At 52.1% G+C, this 8,876-nt stretch overlaps 1 long non-coding RNA gene across 1 annotated transcript in view; it reads left to right on the top strand.

The window, feature by feature from the left end:
• Positions 1–1,107: 1,107 nt before the first annotated feature.
• LOC139235657 (uncharacterized) overlaps positions 1,108–8,876 on the top strand; it is a 53,698-nt gene continuing 45,929 nt past the window's right edge. The window contains exons 1-2 of the long non-coding RNA XR_011588490.1: positions 1,108–1,256; positions 4,622–4,778. This is a non-coding gene — a long non-coding RNA (uncharacterized lncRNA). The remainder of the gene's footprint in view (positions 1,257–4,621; positions 4,779–8,876) is intronic.

Raw genomic sequence — 8,876 nt, 5'->3', positions numbered from 1 at the left:
TTCCGCCCTAAATGGAGGAAGTGCATCCGGGAGGGTGCTGAGCACCTCGAGTCTCATCACTGAGAGCATGCAGAAACCAAGCGTAGGAGCATGCGGCAAACCAGTCCCACCCACCATTTCCTTCAATGACCGGCTGTCTCACCTGTGACAGAGACTGTAATTCCCGTATTGGAATGTTTAGTCACCTAAGAACTCACCTTTAAGAGTGTAAGCAAGTCTTCCTTGATTTCGAGGGACTGCCTATGATGATGATAATGTGTACCTAACCTGTGTTGTGCTTGTCCTGTGAATTTTTGGATTGGCTGTTTTGAAAGACGTTTACCCTGCATTTAAATTATGCTGTACTTGCCCTGGGAGTGTTTAATGGGACAGTGCAGAGGGAGCTTCACTCTGTCTCTAACCCCTGCTGTACCTGCTACCGGTACGCTTGCGGCCTTCTGTAAGAGGTCAGCACTGGAGGGACTGGAGTGCATCGTCATCTCGAGCAACCAAATTTTAATTTGATTTAAGTTTACCACCTAAAGTTTACTTAGTTTATTTTGTTGGTTATAGTGCCCTCCTCCCTTTAATCAGGGGCATTTGATTTACAGATTAGCAACAAAATAGTTGCGCTGTACCTGCCCTGGGATTGTTTCTTGGGCCTGTGCAGAGGGAGCTTTATTCTTTATCTAACCCGTGCTGTACATGCCCTGGGAATACCTGGTGGGACAGTGTGCAGGGACCCTTACTGTGTATTTAACATGTGCTGTACCTGCCCTGGGAGTGTTTGATGAAAGTCAGCGTACAGCAAGCTTTAAATTGTAACTAACCCGTGCTGTACCTGCCCTGAGATTGTTTAGGACAGTACAGAGGGAGCTTCACTCTGTATATAACCCTTGCAGTATCTGGCCCACTCCTGCCTGTTTGTCATGGTCTTATCTACCCAGCATACCCTACGGGGGAAAATGTGCTGCATCCAGTCTGCAGGAGCTCAGTGCGCAGGCGCGGGCCCTGTGTTTGGAGCATGCGCCGTGCGTGTAATGGCGGAGAAGACATGTTTTGGACAGGCTCCTAAGGAGTCTCTTTTTCAGCGGGACGGAGCCGGGTGAGGGACCAGCGGGGAGCCGGGGAGGCTTCATAAACAACCCGTGCCCGCCGCAAGCCCGGAATAATAAACGGATTATCGGCGGATGCAGCTTTGGGGCTTTCTCCCGGTCACAGGCCCGGCTAACGGCGGCCATCTTCGAACAGGTTCAGCGCTCCGCCATCTTGATTCAGTGAGTAGCACCGCGCATGCGCGGCCATCTAGTGTCTGGAACTGAACCCAGCCACAGTCAGCACCTTCAGGGGAGGGGAACCAGTGAGTGTAGAACTGAACCCAGCCAGAGTCAGTACCTTCAGGGGAGGGGAACCAGTGAGTGTAGAACTGAACCCAGCCAGAGTCAGTACCTTCAGGGGAGGGGAACCAGTGAGTGTAGAACTGAACCCAGCCAGAGTCAGTACCTTCAGGGGAGGGGAACCAGTGAGTGTAGAACTGAACCCAGCCAGAGTCAGTACCTTCAGGGGAGGGGAACCAGTGAGTGTAGAACTGAACCCAGCCAGAGTCAGTACCTTCAGGGGAGGGGAACCAGTGAGTGTAGAACTGAACCCAGCCAGAGTCAGTACCTTCAGGGGAGGGGAACCAGTGAGTGTAGAACTGAACCCAGCCAGAGTCAGTACCATGAGGGGAGGGGAACCAGTGAGTGTAGAACTGAACCCAGCCAGAGTCAGCACCTTCAGGGGAGGGGAACTAGTGAGTGTAGAACTGAACACAGCCAGAGTCAGTACCTTCAGGGGAGGGGAACCAATGAGTGTAGAACTGAACCCAGCCAGAGTCAGTACCTTCAGGGGCGTGGAACCAGTGAGTGTAGAACTGAACCCAGCCAGAGTCAGTACCTTCAGGGGAGTGGAACCAGTGAGTGTAGAACTGAACCCAGCCAGAGTCAGTACCTTCAGGGAAGGGGAACCAGTGAGTGTAGAACTGAACCCAGCCAGAGTCAGTACCTTCAGGGGAGTGGAACCAATGAGTGTAGAACTGAACCCAGCCAGAGTCAGTACCTTCAGGGGAGGGGAACCAGTGAGTGTAGAACTGAACCCAGCCAGAGTCAGTACCTTCAGGGGACGGGAACCAGTGAGTGTGGAACTGAACCCAGCCAGAGTCAGTACCTTCAGGGGAGGGGAACCAGTGAGTGTAGAACTGAACCCAGCCAGAGTCAGTACCTTCAGGGGAGGGGAACCAGTGAGTGTGGAACTGAACCCAGCCAGAGTCAGTACCTTCAGGGGAGGGGAACCAGTGAGTGTAGAACTGAACCCAGCCAGAGTCAGTACCTTCAGGGGAGGGGAACCAGTGAGTGTAGAACTGAACCCAGCCAGAGTCAGTACCTTCAGGGGAGGGGAACCAGTGAGTGTAGAACTGAACCCAGCCAGAGTCAGTACCATGAGGGGAGGGGAACCAGTGAGTGTAGAACTGAACCCAGCCAGAGTCAGCACCTTCAGGGGAGGGGAACTAGTGAGTGTAGAACTGAACCCAGCCAGAGTCAGTACCTTCAGGGGAGGGGAACCAATGAGTGTAGAACTGAACCCAGCCAGAGTCAGTACCTTCAGGGGAGGGGAACCAGTGAGTGTAGAACTGAACCCAGCCAGAGTCAGTACCTTCAGGGGAGGGGAACCAGTGAGTGTAGAATTGAACTCAGCCAGAGTCAGTACCTTCAGGGGAGGGGAACCAGTGAGTGTAGAACTGAACCCAGCCAGAGTCAGCACCTTCAGGGGAGGGGAACCAGTGAGTGTAGAATTGAACTCAGCCAGAGTCAGTACCTTCAGGGGAGGGGAACCAGTGAGTGTAGAACTGAACCCAGCCAGAGTCAGTACCTTCAGGGGAGGGGAACCAGTGAGTGTAGAATTGAACTCAGCCAGAGTCAGTACCTTCAGGGGAGGGGAACCAGTGAGTGTAGAACTGAACCCAGCCAGAGTCAGTACCTTCAGGGGAGGGGAAGCAGTGAGTGCAGAACTAAACCCAGCCAGTGTCAGTACCTTCAGGGACCAGTGATTGATTGGTGCCCCGGCCCCGCCCCCCCGCCACTGATTGGCGCGGAGCAAGGCGCTGGGTGGGCTGGTGCCCCGCGCCGCCTCGCCATTGGCTGCGGGCTGAGTGTTGCGGGCGGGCGGTATGTTGGGGGGCTCCGCTCGCAGCCTTTGAGCTCGGTGCCCAGGTGTGGCGGGGCTGAGTTGTGCGCAGGCGCGGTGCCAGCCTATTGTGGGAGATTAGCTGCGGACGGACGATGTTTTGCCCCACGCGGAGGATGGATGAGCAGCCCGGGCAGTGTGCCCAGCCTCCCTGAGGACTCACAGACTCACGGACACGCGCGGGCGGTGAGATTTGGGTGGCGGCTGTGGGGTACCTTCGGGTGGGGACGGGCCTTGGTTACTGTCGGGGTTTGCCGGGAGTTTAGCCGCCAGCTTTGGGCAGCATGGGTCCGCCCGCCACGGGGAGCAGGGAGCAACAGGGGCGGGGCTTCCTCGACATCACAATACTTTCCATTGTCCCGCTTCAGGGCAGGGACCATGCGCGGCGGCCATCTTACTGCAGGGAGCAGGTGCAGGATGGGGACCAGTGACTGAATACATGAGAACATCAGAAATAGGAGATGAGTCGGCCCTTTGGCCCCTCGAGCCTGCCGCCATTCAATAAGATGATGACTGCAGCATCTGGGGTGGTTCTCCTTGGAGCAGTGAAGGTGCAGGGCAGGTTTAACAGGTGCTCACAATCAGGAAGGCTTTAGATTGAGTCAGGGAACAGAGTGGTTCTGCTCACACAATCAGAGAATGGTTACAGCACGGAAGGCCATTCGGCCCATCGAACCCTTGCCTACTCCCCTCCCTTTTCCCCCGGCCCTGCAAAATGTTTTTTTTCAGATACTTATCCAACTTCCTTTTTATTTGAACGCTGTGATTGATTCTTCCTCCACCACCCTTTCAGGCCGTGCTTTCCGGATCCTAACCACTCGCTGCATAAAATAGATTTTTTTGATGTCACCTTTGGTTATTTTGCCATTCACCTTAAGTCCGTCTCCTCTGGTTCTCGACCCCTACACCAATGGGAACAGTATCTCTCTATCTACTCTGTCCGGACCCCTCATGATTTTGAACACTTCTAGCAATTCTCCTCTCAACCTTCTCTGCTCCAAGAGGAACAACCCCAGCTTCTCCAGTCAATCCACGGAACTGAAGTCCCTCATCTCGTGAATCATTCTTGTCAATCTTTTCTGCTTCCTCTCTAAGGCCATCACATCCTAATGTGTGGTGCCCAGAATTGGACACAATGCTCCAGTTGAGACCGAACCAGTGTTTTATAAAGGTTCATCATAACCACCTTGCTTTTGTACTCTGTGATGCCCAGGATCCTGTAAGTTTTTTTAACTGCTTTCTCAACCTGTCCTGCCACCTTCAGCGATTTGTCCACATATACCCGCAGGTCTCACTGTTCATGCACCCCCTTTAGGATTGTACCCTTTAATTTACATTGCCTCTCCTTGTTTATTTAATCATGCTTTTCTAATTTTATTTCTTAACTCATTCACGGCCTCATTTTATTTCTTCCTCCGAGCCTCTCAACTTAATTTGGCAGCGTAATGTTGGCGAGTGGTGTTTGATTGCCCTGGGAACCAACAGGAAGAGAGGTCAGAGGCCGGAGGGCCCAGGGAGCAGCGTGTTCTGCACCCAATCACGGTGCTTGAGGGGTGGATCCTGAGTCAGCCTGTCAGGTGAGTCTCTGTTAAACAATTCATCTTTTAAAGTTAAATCGAGATTTCTTTTGTCAACAAAACAGTTTAACATTTGTCAGTATTTTCTTTCTATTTATGAGTTCCTATTATGAGTTTCAGACATTTCAGTGTCAAGTGGACCTGGTGTTTAAAGGTCATTCATTTCCCTCTTTCCATATCGCTGTTAGTTAAAGGGACAGAGATTGATTTCCCCGCATTATGCAACTTTAGCAGTTAAAGTAACATCCTTCTTGTTGGTAGTGAGTTACATTCTGTGCTGGGCGAGATGGCTGGTGGCATCAGCCTTTAAAATACTCATCCTCTTGTTCAAATCTCTCCAGGGTCTCGCCCTTCCCTATCTCTAACTTCCTCCAGCCCACCAACCCTCTTAATAGTTTGTTTTCTTTGGCACGGAGGAGATTGAGGGGAGACCTTAATGAGGTGTATAAAATTATGAGGGGCCTAGATAGAGTGGAGAGGAAGGAGCTATTTCCCTTCGCAGAGGGGTCAGCAACCAGCAGAACTTTTTAGCCAGTACGTAGCAAGCACAACAAGAGAAGATGAAGTTCTGGACTTAGTATTCGGGACTGAAGCTGGGCAGGTGGAAGGGGTATCGATGGGACAGCATTTTGGTGCGAGTGATCATAATTCAGTTAGATTTCGGGTAGTTATGGAAAAGGACAAAGATAGACTAGGAATAAAAGTTCACAATTGGGGAAAAGCCAATTTTACTAAGCTGATATGTGATTTAGCCAAAGTGGACTGGAAACAGCTACTTGAAATGGTGAGAGATTGGGAAATGTTGGTGTTTTGAGGGACCTTGGAGTCCTTGTATACGAATCACTGAAAGTTAATATGCAGGTACATCAAGCAATGAAGAAACCAAATGGTATGTCAGCCTTTTATTACAAGAGGATTTGAGGATAAGAGTAAACATGAGAACATAAGAAATAGGAACAGGAGTAGGCCGTACGGCCCCTCGAGCCTGCTCCGCCATTCAATAAGATCATGGCTGATCTGATCATGTACTCCGCTCCACTTACCCGCCCACTCCCCATAACCCCTTATCCCCTTATCGTGTAAGAAACTGTCTATTTCTGTCTTAAATTTATTTCATGTCCCAGCTTCCACAGCTCTCTGAGGCAGCGAGTTCCACAGATTTACAACCCTCAGAAGAAATTCCTCCTCATTTTTGCTTTAAATGGGTGGCTCTTATTCTAAGATCATGCCCTCTAGTTCGAGTCTCCCCCATCAGTGGAAACATCCTCTCTCCATCCACCTTGTCAAGCACCCTCATAATCTTATACATTTCGATAAGATCACCTCTCATTCTTCTCAATTTCAATGAGTAGAGGCCCAAACTACTCAACCTTTCCTCATAAGTCAACCCCCTCATCCCCAGAATCAACCTAGTGAACTTTCTCTGAACGGGCTCCGAAGCAAGTAAATCCTTTCGTCAATATGGAAACCAAAACTGCATGCAGTATTCCAGGTGTGGCCTCACTAATACCTTATACAGCAGTAGCAAGACTTCCCTGCTTTTATACTCCATCCCCTTTGCAATAAAGGCCAAGATACCATTGGCCTTCCTGATCACTTGCTGTACCTGCATACTATCCTTTTGTGCTTCATACACAAGTGACCCCAGGTCCCACTGTACTGCAGCATTTTGTAATCTTTCTCCATTTAAATAATAACTTGTTCCCAGACATCTTACTGCAATTATATCGGGCCCTGGTGAGACTACACCTGGAGTATTGTGTACAGTTTGGCTGCTTACCCAAGGAAGGATGTACAGACCATTGAGGATGGTAACGAAGGTTCGCCAGACTGATTCCTGGGATGGGGGGATTGTCCTGTGAGCAGAGATTGAGTAGACCAGGCCGATATTCTCTACAGTTTAGAAGAATGAGAGGTGATTTCATTGAAACATAGAAAACTTTTACAGGGCTTGACAGTGTAGCTCAGGGGTGTCAAACATACGGCCTGTGGGCAGGACACGGCCCCCCAAGCCCCTTCCTCCGGCCCGCCAAATGTTTTAATTTATACACCCCCACTCCCGATCTTTCGCTTGCTGACTGGAACACAACCTGAATTTGTCGGCCGTCACGGAACAGGAGGAGGGTGGTGGAGGCACGGGGAAGGTCAGTCGGTGTCCACGGGGAGCAATTCTGGGACAACGAGGGCTCTCACACGGACTGTCAATACGCTTTGAGTGAGGCAGTGAGTAGATAAATACCGAGAGAGAGGGGGAGGAGTGTCACTGGAACTCCAGGTGATTTAACAGATGATGGGGGTTAGTGCAGGGTAGGGAGTGAGGGGGTTGTGTTCCTGCACTTCTCCCCCCCTCCTCGGCCCCAGCGAGGCTCTGATTTAAAATTCTCAGCCTCGTGTTAATATCCCTCAATCTCCCCCAATCTCCCCTCCCCTCCCCTCCCCTCCCCTCCCCTCCCCTCCCCTCCCCTCCCCTCCCCTCCCCTCCCCTCCCCTCCCCTCCCCTCCCCTCCCCTCCCCTCCCCTCCCCTCCCCTCCCCTCCCCATCTCTAACCTCCTCCAGCCCTGCACCCCTCCCTATCTCTCTAAACCTCCTTAGCCCTACAACCCTCCCGATCTCTGTAACCTCCTCCAGCAACGACCCCTCTCATATCTCTCTAAACCTCCTCCAGCGCCAAAGCCCCAGCCCTACATCCCTCCCTATCTCTCTAAACCTCCTCCAGCCCCTACACACCTCCCTATCTCTGTAACCCCATCCAGCCCCTACACCCCTCCCTATCTCTGTAACCTCCTCAGCCCTACAACCCTCCCTATCTCTGTAAGCTCCTCCAGCCCTGCATCCCTCCCTATCTCTCTCAACCTCCTCCAGCACCGACACCTCTCATATCTCTCTAAACCTCCTCCAGCCCCAAAGCCCCACCCCTACATCTCTCCCTATCTCTTGAACCTCCTCCTGCCCTACATCCCTCCCTATCTCTAAACCCCCTCCAGCCCCACATCCATCCCGATCTCTAAACCTCCTCCAGCCCCTACACCTGTCCATATCTCTAATCCCATCCAGCCACTATCCACCTCCGTATCTCTGTAACCTCCTCCAGCCCTACACCTCTTGCTAGCTCTCTAACCTCCCCCTGCCCCTACATCCCTCCCTACGTCTGCAACCTCCTCCAGCACGACAACCCTCCCCCTCTGTAACCTCCTCCAGCACTACACATCTTGGTATCTCTCCAACCTACTCCAGCACCTACATACCTCCCTATCTCTAACCTCCTCCAGCACCTACATATCTCCCTATCTCTGTAACCTCCTCCAGCCCGTTCACCCCTCCCTATGTTTGTACTCTCCTCCAATCGCTGCACCCCTCCCGATCTCTGTAACCTCCTCGAGCCCCGAGACCCTTCCTTATCTCTGCAATCTCCTTCAGACCTACACCTCTCCCTATTTCTGTAACCTCTCCAGCCCATATACCCCTCCCTATCTCTAATCTCCTCAATCCCCTACACCTCTCCCTATCTCTGACCTCCTCCAACCTCTACACCCCTCCCTATCTCTGTAACCACCTCCGGACCCTACACCCCTCCCTATCTCTGTAACCTCCTCCGGACCCGATACCCCTCCCTATCTCTGTAACCTCCTCCAGACCCTACACCCCTCCCTATCTCTGTAACTTCCTCCAGACCCTACACCCCTCGCTATCTCTGCAATCTCCTCCAGCCCTACATCCCTCCCCATCTGTAACCTCCAGTGCAACACATCTCCACATCTCTCTAACCTCCTACACCCGTCCCTATCGCTGTAACCTTCAGCACCGACACAGCTCCCGATCTCTGTAACCTCCTCCAGCACTAGACCCCTCCCTATCTCTGTAAGCAACTCCAGCCCCTAAACCCCTCCCTCTGTCTATAACCTCCTCCAGCCCTAAATCCCTCCCTACCTCTAATCTCATCCAGGCCCAACACCCCTCCCTATCTCCGTAACCACCTCCAGTTCCTACAGCCCTACGTATCTATGGAACCTCCTTCAGCCCCTACATCCCTCCCTATCTCTGTAGTCTCCTCCAACCCCTGCACCCTCCCCTATCTGTAACCTCCTCCAGCCCCGACA

Source organism: Pristiophorus japonicus, chromosome 23, assembly GCF_044704955.1.
Source record: "Pristiophorus japonicus isolate sPriJap1 chromosome 23, sPriJap1.hap1, whole genome shotgun sequence".
Classification (NCBI taxonomy): Eukaryota; Metazoa; Chordata; class Chondrichthyes; family Pristiophoridae; genus Pristiophorus; species Pristiophorus japonicus.
This window is presented reverse-complemented; position numbering and strand designations above follow the sequence as displayed.